Genomic DNA, 13,335 nt, shown 5'->3' on the forward strand with positions numbered 1-13,335 from the left:
TCGTTCTTGATCTTTGTGGACAAGAAACTCGTGTTTTTAAAAAAGTGCTCTTTTATCAGCTCACCTGTGCTGTTGCTGCTCTTTGTGGGTTTAGCAGTCTTCTTTCTGTAATATATAAGCAGATTTTAAAAGCGCCATTATGGTTGCTTTCCAGCAAAATGGTTGAATTTGGTGCTTCATACTAAAGAACATTATTAGTTTAAACCTGTCATTGGTTTAAACTAAGATAGATGGCTGCTAACCCTGACCTGACCTGACCTAACAGTGACCACAGCCACACCCTGCCCTGCACCAGGTCAATGGAGACAATTAAAAGAGGGTTTCAGACAGAGAAAGGCGCTGCATCAAGGTCTAGTATGAGATAAAGAAGGATGATTTTGAGTTGTGCATCATGCAAAGCTATTATAAAGTCCAAGAATGAAGGCACTAGAAATGAGCAGACATTACCCACTCTTATCTACACAATTTTATCTGATTAAGTACAATTCTGTTCAGTTCTGACTTGGTCTCTTTTTTTAACTCACCAGTTGTCTTGGTAATGTCTGCAGCCAGCTATTTAGGCAGGTATTATGCAGCCACAGCGGGCCATGGAAACTCAGGAAGTTGAGCCTGTAGTGGCGTCCTGGTGCGTCAAAATCAGCTTTCATTTCAGTAATCACCAGGACATAGAACTGCATGTATAGAATCAAATCTGATGGAAAAGCTGATGATTTTGAACTGGGAATCATGGAAAGCTACTGTAGTAGGGTTTAAGATGAAAAATCTAGAGCTGAAAATGAGCAGAATAAGTCCAGTTCGTTGTAATTCAGGTTTCAGGATTAAGTAACACTTTGTAGACCATTTGTTTTCTATTTTCTCCCTCTACTTGTCTCTTCCTGTCAGTCACAGACCTGCCTCTCTTGTCAGCTACAGCTTCAGCACATGTCCAACATTTCCATATCTGATCAGGTCACAACTCCTTATCGGTCCATCCTGCAGTGGTCAACCTGTGTAAAATATATCCCCCCATTCCCCCCCTTGGCGGGATGCTCCTTTGGCACCGGAAGAATAGAGTAGAGGTAATCCCCTCTGTGTTTGAGGATAGCTTACAAAGTCAAAGAGTCCGTGCACACCTGCCTCATAGATAGCCAGATGTAAACAGCTCAAGCTGGTTTTTTTTTCTTTTTTTTAAATAAGCGGGTCAAGCTTATCACCTGCCGCACAAAACAGACAAATGAACAGCACGACCCAAGGTGAGAGCAATCAGGTTGGCTGTTACTGTGAATGAGTAATGCAAATCCGATTTGAATTGTTTCATAGTAACAGTTTCAAACATTTGAGTTTCAATAGACAGAGTAAACTTCCTGGAATGTCATCATCCATCACTGCAAACTCGTCCTTATTTCAGGAGTCATATTTATCTGAGGTGATGTTGGACTGATGGCCGTGCATTTACTCATTTTTTACTCATATTCAGTTCCAAACTCTGTAAGGAATGCTTAAAGTTTTATGAAGGTTGCTTCATGAATGTGACTGCACTTTCAGTCCAAATTTCTGGCCATTTGCTGTGTTGACTGACCACTTGCAACCTTGAACTTCCCATCACTGACAATGAAATAGTAATGACAACAAGAAACCAATAAAGAAGGAGACAGAGTGAAGTTTGGTTTTGACTTTCACTCAAAAACGCCTCCACCCCAACCTGGAACCAGCTGTATTGCTTACTGTGAGTTTCCCATGATGCTTTGAGGTAGATCTTTTTATAGTTTGAGTGAGCAGGGCTTCATAAAAACGCCCCGAAATGAAATTCTCATTTTCTCCGAGATATTTGCGTTGACCCGGAGGTCTTTCGATTAGTGTGTGCATTTCTCCGAGCTCTCGTCTCGAGCACATTTCCTAAGTCCCGCTGCCCTTTCTTTTTATAATCCACATTTACTCTGCACTCACAGAAATATTAATATTTGATAGAGACCAGTTGGAGAAATGCAAGGATGAACTCCACACGTGCAATAGTAGGAATGTTCTCCTCAAGCATAAATTGGACTCGGTGATGTTTGGAATGTGCTTTGAGTGCTGAGACTCGGCCAGGAGCTTTTCAAAAGAGTACAGACAGAAAATATAGAAGGCCATCTGGCAGTGTGACTGAAAATAGAAAGAGAGAAAAGGTGTTTTTGTTCAGGACTGCCTTCCAAGTCAGCTCTGTTTAATTTGGGAAAAAATTTGGGTTCGGTTGAGTTCTCCCTCAAACAAAAATCAAGGTTCATGTGGTCATGGAAGAAGCTGGAAAACATTTTATCACAGATGGATGGATATTCATATTCAAAATAGAACCTGTAGGGTCGCGCCAGTTTAGGAGGAGTTTTATTAAAGTTCTGAGAGCAGGTCTATAAACGTCTAAAGCCTACCTGATTTAAAATTGGCTGATCTCAGGTTCACGGTCCTCTTCTTGGGAATGACCAGACAGCTTCCAGCCCTGCCGCTGTTTTCAGGTTGCTGTCTGTAAATTGTGATCTGACCAGATACACCGTAACTGCAAACAAAGGGCGTCGCTGAGTCTGTGGAGATTCATTGGTATCATGGCAATCTTAGAAACTTGAAATGAAGGCAGCCACTCAGACAGTCCCATCACATTAGCGCTGATATAGGAAGAGAAGAAGTCAAAACTGGAAGCAAAGACACTGCTGAATGTTTATTTCAAAGTTGTTGTTTTTTCAGAAAATTTCATGCTTTCACGTTGTTGCAGCATCTCTCTGTGTATAATCTCTGAGCTTCTGTATTGATATTTCAGAAAAAAGGCAAAAAAGAGGCAGAGGCACAATGCACCAGGTTATAGAAATCTGGTGCATGGCCAGCTGAAGCAACACCTAAATGTTGGTTCATGCCAGCGTAACTTTGTACCTAATATGGACCATGCAGCACCACAGCCTGAAATTTCTTGAAGTTAAGGCAAGTCCCGTGTTCATTTCTTCTCTGCTCTCTCGTGGAAATTTTACTTGGGATGTTTGTTTAGTGATTCGTACCATAAGAATACTCTTATTGTGAAAAAAACAAATAAAAAAAAAACACTTTACATTAGACATAAAATGTGCCTAAATTGTGGAGCTATTTATGACCAGTCCTCAGTCTAAGATTGTGCTTTTAATCATAATTTAAATGGCTTGTTTGGAGGCATCACTTCATACAACTGCAAGTGACGTGATGTCCAGAGCGAGTGGTTTGTATTATCCAAGCAGAGTAGCAGGAAAGTGATTCTATAGGGACAATATCCCCCCTCAAGTTGAGCAGGCATGACGCTGAATGTTGGAAGAAAACAGCAGAGCAGTAAAGTAGTTCATAATGACAGAGTGGTGGTGCTTCTATACAATAAAGACAGCTTAAAAAGCCATTATGCAGCAACTTAGTGGGATATTTACTAAGCCTTTTGGAGATTACCAACAGGGGTGCTGTAAACATATTTTAAAACCCTGACTTATTATGTAGTTAATTGTCTGCTTCAATCATATCACACTGGACTGGAGTTGCTACAAGTCATTAACAGGCAGGAAAAAGTACATATTGAAGCTGAAGGACGCTGAGGGAAACAGATAACGTGTCGGAGAGGCAGGAGGCTGCAGCTCTTTGTGTTGTGCTGCGGTGCTGAACGGACAGCTCCTGTAGTCAGACTGCATGTGGTCATTCACTTCAAATTTCTTTAGAGTCAACAATAAATGGCAAAGTTGAAAATATATCTCCTCAAACTTTAAACAGATCAGAAATAAGCACATTTAATGTATTAAAAATTTATTTTAGAGCCGCAACAATCAACATTCATTAATCTCAACATCCAACACTTCATCTAGGGTTAGGGTTTGGGCTACATTAGCAGCTACCCTTTTTAAAGATTTAATCTTTTAACAAAATAACAGAAATCTACAAATGTATGAAAAAAGACATCTTTAGCTTTCTAAAAATGTGCTCTACTAATGTGGTTTAAAATTAAAAACAAACCTCAACACTTGCCTTCTGTGCCTGAATGGAGCAGCATGGTTGTGTAGGTTCCACACAGATCTTTGGAGACCATCGTTTACATGTTGTAAGGGCATCATAGATTAGAGTCAAACAGTATATGGAACAACAACTTCTGCAGAAGTTATAAGTTCTTCAAGGGTTCTTTTTTTCTTTTAAATTGTTATTATTTTTAGATCGTTGCTTCCTGTTTGTTATGAACTCCATTGCTGCTCCCTTTGCTAGCTTTTGAACTAATCAGTATTTGTACTGGTTGCATACACAAAATCTGTCACTCTGTGTAGCCAAAGACCTGTGCAGACCAGAGTTGTTATAGCTTTGTATTTTCTCATTAGTTATTATTTTTATTTCATGTTGATTTTTTGTTTTTCATTTAGTTTAGTTTCAGTTTCCAGAGTTTATTTTTGATTTTACATTACAAAATTGTTTAGTGTAGTTTTTAGTTAAGTAGATGTTTTTAGCATTTAAATTTATTTTTAGTTAACAATAATAACAGTATATAATGCAGACATGGTACCATGAATTCTATTTAACCCTGATTGGTGCTGGTTATATGCTACTCCAAGTATTTTAAGGTTGTGCTTGAATACACAGAGTCAGAGAAAGATGGGTTGATGGTGAGCTGGTGGATGTTAAAATGTTGAGGGTGTAAAAGTACATCCATTTTCTTAAATACTTATCTGGTTCAGGGTGATAGGGGGCTAAAACCAATTACTGAGTTAAAAAGTCCAAGCTAAATTTTCATTACATAAAAATCAATCCAACGGCATCGGAAACTGTTTTTCCCCTCCTTAAATCAGAGTCATTCAACTTAGTTTCACCTGGTCATTTTCACAATGGCTGCAGTGGTTCCAGGTCCCAGGCACCTTAAGATAACTGTCATGATACTTGCGTGTCTTGAAAGGCAGGCATTACAGGTCTGTCATCAGCAAACAGAGGCCATAGCCAGTCTTACAGTGTTCCCGATAAAGTGATCAGTTAGCATTACTCAATGGTAATTGGTTTTGGATATAAATGTAATTCAATGGAGACAGATTTGGCTGAGAATTTGTAGATAGAGAACAAAATTAAATGCCCATATGATGTCCACTGGGTTGACGTTTGTGGTCTGTTTAATATCTATTTCTGATCAGATTATGCGTTAAAACAGATTATCTTCAGTGTGAGATAACAGGGTTTGCAAACATATTACTGTAATACCAGCATCACTCTGTTGGCAGCACACACAATCTCTCACCCTGTGTATTTCTGAGCGTTTTGCTTTAACTGGCAAAGTCATGTTGAAGCAGGCCCTCCTGTAATAAGGAAAACCTGCCAAGTCATTTTAGAAAGCCACAGCTTTGAAAAGATTAAGAGGATTAAAAAATGGAACACACTTTTGTCCAAACAGCAGAGCTTCAAATGGACGGCCCTGTTCTGACAGTGTTTGGACAATTTCCCCGGGGCCAAAATCAGTACTGCCTGGTTCGCCTCTCTCAAACGAGCAACACGGACACGACAAGCTTTTTCGCCTCTCACAGGCTCTTTGGTTTGGATCTGACTTGAAATGCAGCACCTTGAGCATCTTTGTTGTCCTGCACTGAAAACCACAGCTCTCAGATTCACCACACCGCTCTCAGGAAGACTTTCTCTCACTTCAAGGCCTGAATGATCCATTTGTACATTACAACTTTTGTACACCCAACATTTCCTGAATTTTAATAATTCATATATCTGTCCTTTTGACAAAAATCTACGTTTTGTGGGTAAGGTAATGAAGTGCCAAAACTGATAGTACCCCTAATGCCCACTAGAGGTTCCAGCAAAAGCAATATACAACAGAAATAAACACATTTACAACCTGAAACAAAAAACAGTTTTGATCTCTTTAACTAATTATCCCCTTCATAAAAACTATACAGGGGTGAATGTTTTCTATAAATCACCTGTTTAAATTGTATTAAGACTAGTGCTGTCAGAGGTAATCTTGTTATAATGACGTTAACGCCATAACCGCATTAACGCAGCAAATCTCCGTTAGCCAGTTAGCGTGGATCGCCCCGCACGTAGGGCTGCACAGCGCTAACGCATTAACAAGCTAACAGCGCTAACGTTGTGTATCCCCACGCACGGGGTGATCCATGCTAACCTGCTAGCGGAGATTTGCAGCGTTAATGCGGTTATGGCATTAACGTCATTTTAACAAGATTAACACTGACAGCACTAATTAAGGCTTAAAGTTTGCTTTATTAGGGGCATGTCCTCTTTTGACTGACAAGTAAATGGTGGCACAAGACAGCTGTAGCTGCTAGCTGTCATGAAGGTCAGCCAGCTGGTGTCCCTAAAGTTGACTTCTGGACCCTATTTGTGCTGTTGGAACCTTTTAGAGCATTTTTACCAATAACATGGCTACTGTGCGGTTAATGTACTAACAGAAGTCTGAGTTCCAGTTTTGGGGAGTGAAATTCTAGGATACTGTGCTTGTGATTACTAAGCTTTAGCAAAATCCTTACAGTAGCAAGTCTTTCCACTTGGCAGCCATCTTGGTAACATCTCTGGTCAGTTTTTTGAGCAGACACTGTAAAATTGAATGGGGAGAGAGCCATAACTGACTGTATAGAAAAATCTGTACTTATATGTGTTTTTTGTTTACGTAATCTCTTTTCAGCCTGACTTAGCGTCAATTCTTTTTTTAATTGTATGGACAGACACATAGAAATGTTTTTTCGTCAACAAGGCGAGTGTACAGATAGTGCAGAATAAACACTATGTAGATGGTGAGTGCATCGAGACCAGCTGTGTTCAAAAAATGTCTTTTGGAGACATTTTAGCTAGTCCCAGCCACCTCCTGGAACTTTTTTCACGTGCTTGTCATTGCAAGGTATGAGAAAGTGCAGCTGAGACACTTTCACACAGTTCAACAAACGGCCCTGCTGCTTCTGGTTCAGCTCCAGTGGACTTTTAGAGCAGCCCAAGTGTCTCTCAGGAGGAATGTTTGGTTTCCAAGGTCGTCTTCAGCTTGATTGGCACCATGCTAGCATTAGCCAACTTCTCCTGACAGATGACACACTCAGGCTGAGGGCCATGCAGCAATGAAACATCTAGCTTTCTTGATGGTTTCTGCATTTGTTTGCTTTTCTTTATGTGGTGTATGTTCCACACCAGCCAAATAAAACTAGGTTTCCTACAACAGAAACAAGTGGCGATAAAGTAATGAACATGGCCACACTGATACTTCAACACTGAAGATCACAAACCATGAGTAACCTCACAGCGGCCGCAAACATCTTGTATACACAGTCTTGATATTATTATACCTCTACTCATATGTGCTTGCACTTAACATTGAAGAGGTTTCATGGAATCCATCACCATAGTGACATGGCAGGCGTTTTTTCCTCATGCTGTTACCATGACAACCTTTCAGAAACAGCAAAAGAGAGGAAAACCTCTGCAGGATCATTCAGAGCTCTATACTGTAAATGTCCGTGTACACTAACTGCACAGACACAGACTCGTTCAAATCATGCTCTTCATAACTCACTGGGATCACCTCCTCCCTTCTCTTTGCTCCTTCTCCTGTCATTCTTCCACCTCTCGTAACCCCTGCCTGCCATCTTTCACCGCTCGAGCTAATTGAAGCGTTGGCGCTGAAAGACCTGGGGAAGGTTCTGAGGGGGCCCTCTTTAATGAAGTCTGATCTCATTAAAAGATACAGCAGCCAGTGTGAGCACAGAGGAAAAACATGCCAGGACAAAGGAGGAGAGGCCAGCGAGAGCATCGGCAGGTTGTTCCACACATAATGAAATGCTGCCATTAACACTGTACAAATCACGAGATTAATATGCGCTGAATGAGCGTGCTTGTACAAATCTGCATCCTGTAGGTTGTTTGCATGCCTGTGAGGCAGACCTGAAGCATTCAGAAACACATCTATCCAGCATGTTTAGGGTCTCCTCGTAGTTGGAAATGCCCAAAGCATGTTGCCTAGGAGGTGTCCGTGACATATACTTGATGGGTGCTGATCACCTCAACCAGCTGCTTTTGAAGTGGAGGAGCATCATCTCTACTCTGAGCTCCTCCTGAATGAGTGAGCTACTCATCCTATCTCTAAGGCTGAGCCAAGGGTGATGATGAAGCTCATTTCTCCTGCTTGTACCCATAATGTTTCTTTGCGACTATAACCCTAGCTCTGCTGCAGGATTGACTCAACTCTCTCCTCCCTCAGTAGCAGAAATGTTGACCCCATATGAGCTTGTTCTCAGCCCCGGGTCCTCCTGGTTGTTCCTAAGGCTTTAATTTGAAGGTGGCTTTGGAATGACCTCTCCAATGTAAATAAATGCAGCAAGTGGCATTTCATTATCTGTTTTGGTTATTGGATCCTGGGATGTCTTTAAATAAAGCTGGATGACTTAATTACACTCTACATTCTCCATGGTTAAACATACAAAAAAACCCATACAAACTGATTATAAGTAAAAGTATGCAGAATAGGAAGTGCACTGCACTTACACATGAGTCTAAAGTGGACCTGCTCATTTTCACTATCATATCCGAACTAATGGAGGCACACAGGCAAGTTTATCTGATATATTAATCAAGGGAAAGGGCTCCTGATGTAGGAGCTGGGCAACAGGTGAGTGGTCGAGGTTAGTGTACATGTAGAGAAATTTCCTTCAGCATGGAGAGTGGACAGTCAAGCTGAGATCCTTTCCTCAGGATGAGTTTTGATTGCAGAGGATTTTCCCAGGTAACTTGGAACAGTGGTGGACAGGATTCAAGCTGACACACATAAGGGGATCACTTTGAGAAGCTGTGATGATCTGGCCAGGAGTGGATGAATAAATAATAAAGCTGGGTGATGAGCTGATGGGAAGCAGATATGCCAGTCAGACAGCTGGCCTTTTATGGATTGAGGACAGACTTCCAAGAGGACCTCACAGAGCCAGCAAGACCTGCTCATTCACGCAAAACAGAGAGGGAAGGTAAAAGAGGATGGGAAGATAAAAGTATAGAGTAAGGCAGATGAAGCTGGGGGCAACTGGTGACCATGTCATGTCCATATTTATATCAGACTGTACAAGAGGAGCTTATCATTATTCTGTTTTAAGTACTCATCCTTTGTCTTGGACTGCATATACTGTTACCCCAGCTTTCTTCTGAGTGGCCAAACCTTCTATTAACAGCGTGTGCATGCCTGAGATAACCATATTAGGGATATCCCCTCTCTATGACATCACACAGATCCAAGAGTAGAAAAAAAAAAAGCCTGAGCTTTTTGCTCACACTGATACTTGCAAATGCATTGACCTCGTTATGTGAAACTTTGGCCACGTTAAATATGAATCATTAGATTCATAGATTTTCTATTTTCTATCTCTACTACCCAGAAGTGTTTTTTCTTTTTCTATCAAACGCAATACTGTCGAGTGTATGTGGGATTAGCACCACTACTTTATCATTCAGAGTTCATGTTTGATGCCAGGTAATAATCATGGACGAGTACATTACACAGTGCTTTTCAGTTGTGGAACAGTACAGTTGTAATCTTAGCATCCACGGTTCAACTGGCTGCCAAGGGACATTTCCATCTGACCTTCTTTCCTCTTTCCTTCTTGTTCTGCTCTGTCAACTATCAAAAATGACAAAGAAACAAACAAATAAATAAATACGAAGAAGAAACATATGTTTATTCACTACAATGTATCTATGTGTCTGTTACTACTTACTTTTGGGGTTTTCATACACATCACATGGTAAAGAAATAAAATATTTTTACACAAAAAAGCTTGAAATAAACTTGTAGCAGCCTTTTTCTTTTCATGGATAATGTTACTACTTAATGAAACGGTGCCATATTTGTAGATTAAGCTGAATCTAACTTTCACAAATCCTTATTTAAATGTGATCTTGCTGTGTTGAGTTGTATCTCTCAGAAGTTTGGCCCTGGTAGCTATTTTTTTCCTTCTCATGGTGTATAAATATCCATTAGTCGGAAAGCTGGCCTTTACAGCGTATAAAAACCTGAGGAGCATACTGAACCCTGCTGGTGAAGACTTGTTCAGCTATATTTGCTCAAGGTCAACGTGACGTTAATTACAGAAACGTTGTCCAAAATAGACCAAGTGAAACGCAACAAGTAGGACTCATAACTCTATCTATGGACTCAATCAACAGGAACAGGTGGAAGAAAAAGCATAAAATGACAATTACGGCAGAAAAAAATGGAGAAACAGCGCAAGCCTGGCTTTCTGCATGATCCAATCAGCCTCAGCAAGAGTGAAGGTTTCTGTCTGGCAGCAAAGTGGCCATGTGTTTTAAATCCTTCCTCCACGTCTGTGACAAAGGCTGTCACCACCGACTCTGCTTCCCCATCCTTGTTTGACCAAACACTCGCACATTCCATCCTTCACATGTCAGCGCGCTGACACTTGATCCTAATTGGCCACTACTGAGGCAAGAGCGTCTTGTCTGCCCGGCAGAAGTGTTTAAATTCTGCCTGTGAAACCTGACCGTGCCCAGAGGGTTTCTTCTCCCTGGGTGGGGAATCGAAAACTGACAAACACAAACAACAAGGGTTCCAGTTTTGGCCCTTATGGCGGGCCCATCAAACAGGATCTCCCGTCTTTCTTCCTCCGGTTGGACCAAACCCCATTCCTGACAGGTCACGAGACGAGCTAACTCCACTTCAAAAGAACTCTCATTCCAGCCTGTCAGCAAACTGAGAGAGCAGGAATGGGGTTTGTGTTCACACTTAAACACTTATAAGGCAAAGCTGAGCTAATGCTATCAGGCTTACCTTGTTTCTGATAATGGGGTGATTATGACTGGCCTGGGAAATCCAAGTGAGCCTCTGGGTCTTTCTGTGGTAGGTGTTAAAAAAGCAACAAATGAATATCAAGAAGAGAAGTTTTTTTTCACCCCGTTTCATTCAGGATGCTAAAGTTGCGCATTTAAAATTATTATATATAAGATCTCTACAAGCACCAGCAGTCCCTATTAGCCTGTTTACCATTATTAGATAATTTAAACCCATACAGAGTGATAACTAAAATAAGATTCTGGGTCTATGTTTCCTTGAGTGATCATTTAAATCTCAAATAATTCAAATGGTGGTTCAGGTCTTTATTTACTTCACTAGCAGAAGGAGGCAGGCACTTAATTGGACCAGGTTCAGATTAGAGACAGACATGTATTTCTATAGTTTCTGTTCCACAATTGACTTAAACTCATTTCTTTCTTTATGTGGATCTGCATATAGATCTGTTTTTAACTTTAAGATCATTTTCATATAATGCAAAAGTCATCTCATCTTTTCCATTAAGCTACCATGAATTCAGTAAGGATGATTGAGTTTTTTGTTTTGTTTTTAATTTAAGGCAGCCTATGGCTAATTTATTATTCTTCTAAAATTTCTTTTATAGACATATAACCAGAACACAACCAGCTAAGCTGAGTCCTCCACCGAAAGGAGAGTGGAGTATCCAGTCTTGTGGAGTAACTACAGACAGTATAAGAGATAGCTTAGAGATAGAAGATAGCTTCCATTTCTGAAAAGTGAAGGGAATCATGTGCGATGGTCTTTGTGTAAAGGCTCCCTGACTTGACCTTAGTAAACACTTTCCTAGTGAGTTTATCAGCTCTTTCTAGGTTATACTAAATAAAATATCAGGTCCATTTTTTAAATTTTGTTCATACTATGTTTCATAAAGGTCAATTATTCAAGGTATGTTCATTGGGTAACAATTTTATTGGTGAGTTGTTAACCAATCAGCATGTGATTTCTGAATAAGAACCGGCTTTCTCATCAAATCTGGTTTCAAAACACCAAGATGGTAACAATGAAAATGCTCAGCTTGAAGCTTCAAACCATGACTTCAACATCAATCAATCAACATGTGATATCAAGATGATTATGTCTATCTTTTATACTCCACACATGTTGAGTCTACATCCATTATGAGTCTGTAAATTTGAAAATATTTGTCCATGATGGTGAATTACTTTAGAGTGTGTTAGAATTTTCCTGCTGGTCACTGTTAGTCCAAAAACCAGCTGCTGACTGTTAATAACTGCCTAAGCCTAGTTTGCAGTCATCATCAATCTCTTTTTGATCCTTAGTTCAAAGTCTAATTATCCCTTCATTCCCCTTTTAACCTCTCTCATTCCTTTGTCTCCAACCCTTTTTCACCGGCTCCAAACTCACTCCGCTCACATACAGTAAATGGCATTATTCTCATTATACAGTTAACTACAAATGTATATCATTACTTTTAAAGGTCTGTTACGCCTCCGTTAATTCATTCATCTTTCAGGCCATTTGGTCGAAAACATTTCAGTGTTTCTTTTAAGCATAACAATAACTAGAAGTGGTCCGAGTGTGACAGGACCTCTTTAAGAATAGTTAGTAAGCTGCACCACAGGAAGTGCTTCTGACCTTGTGGCGGCCCACGATAATGTGGGAGCAAATTGCCATACATTACACGTGGCAGCTGGTAATTTACGTCTCACAGAAAAACAGGTTGGATGTGGACATAAACAGAGGTTTGTGGGAATTGCGAGGAAGGACAGGATGCTTGAGAGCGGCTCAGTCTGTACCCAGGAGCAAACACACTGTTATTATCAGGAAGATTGTCCAAATAATTATACCCCCTGTCTGTCAGGTTGGAGAAAGTCTATCCAAAGTACTGTAGGATGGAGGATAAAGTGTTGTTTTGACTGTGTTCTTGTTTACCTACACATTTGCTGAGAAGCGACATAACCTTTTCAGACCCCAGGAAATGAATCTGCGACAATTCGACGGGTTTAACAAATCAAATCATTTTTCCTGCTAAGAAATAGATTGTAAGCATCTCTTGAGGCCATGACAAAATGGTCAGTGTTCATTCTTGAACTGCATGTTTTAAATTTTAATAATACAGTCACAAGCAAAAGTTTTTGCAGTGGCTGAGGAGCTCAGGTAAGAAACTCTGTTCTTTTGTTTGTCAACAACCAGAGGAACTTTGATATTTGAATTTTCTTTGCTTCTTTAAGCATTGCTTGAATTGTTGGTTGGGCCATGAACTGTTTCCAGATCAAAAGCTAAACATGGAGAAGAAAGCAGCTTCCATGTGATACTAGACTGGCTCTAACTCTGCACTGCCTTTGGCTCGACATTTTGTCCTCATCATGGTTCTTTCCCTGTCTCTCTGTGTTCGGTTTGACCAGCATGTTGATGTGGTTTAATTTAGCATCTAAACTTGTGTTGAATAGGCAAAAGCTGTGGATGCAGCAATCCAACTTTTTCAGGTCAAATCCTGATACAAAGAGCTCTTACAGGTAATGTTACCATTCCAACACGAGTGCTGAATGAATAAGGTGTATTCCTCTGTG

The sequence above is a fragment of the Pelmatolapia mariae genome, linkage group LG16_19, assembly GCF_036321145.2.
Source record: "Pelmatolapia mariae isolate MD_Pm_ZW linkage group LG16_19, Pm_UMD_F_2, whole genome shotgun sequence".
NCBI lineage: Eukaryota > Metazoa > Chordata > Actinopteri > Cichliformes > Cichlidae > Pelmatolapia > Pelmatolapia mariae.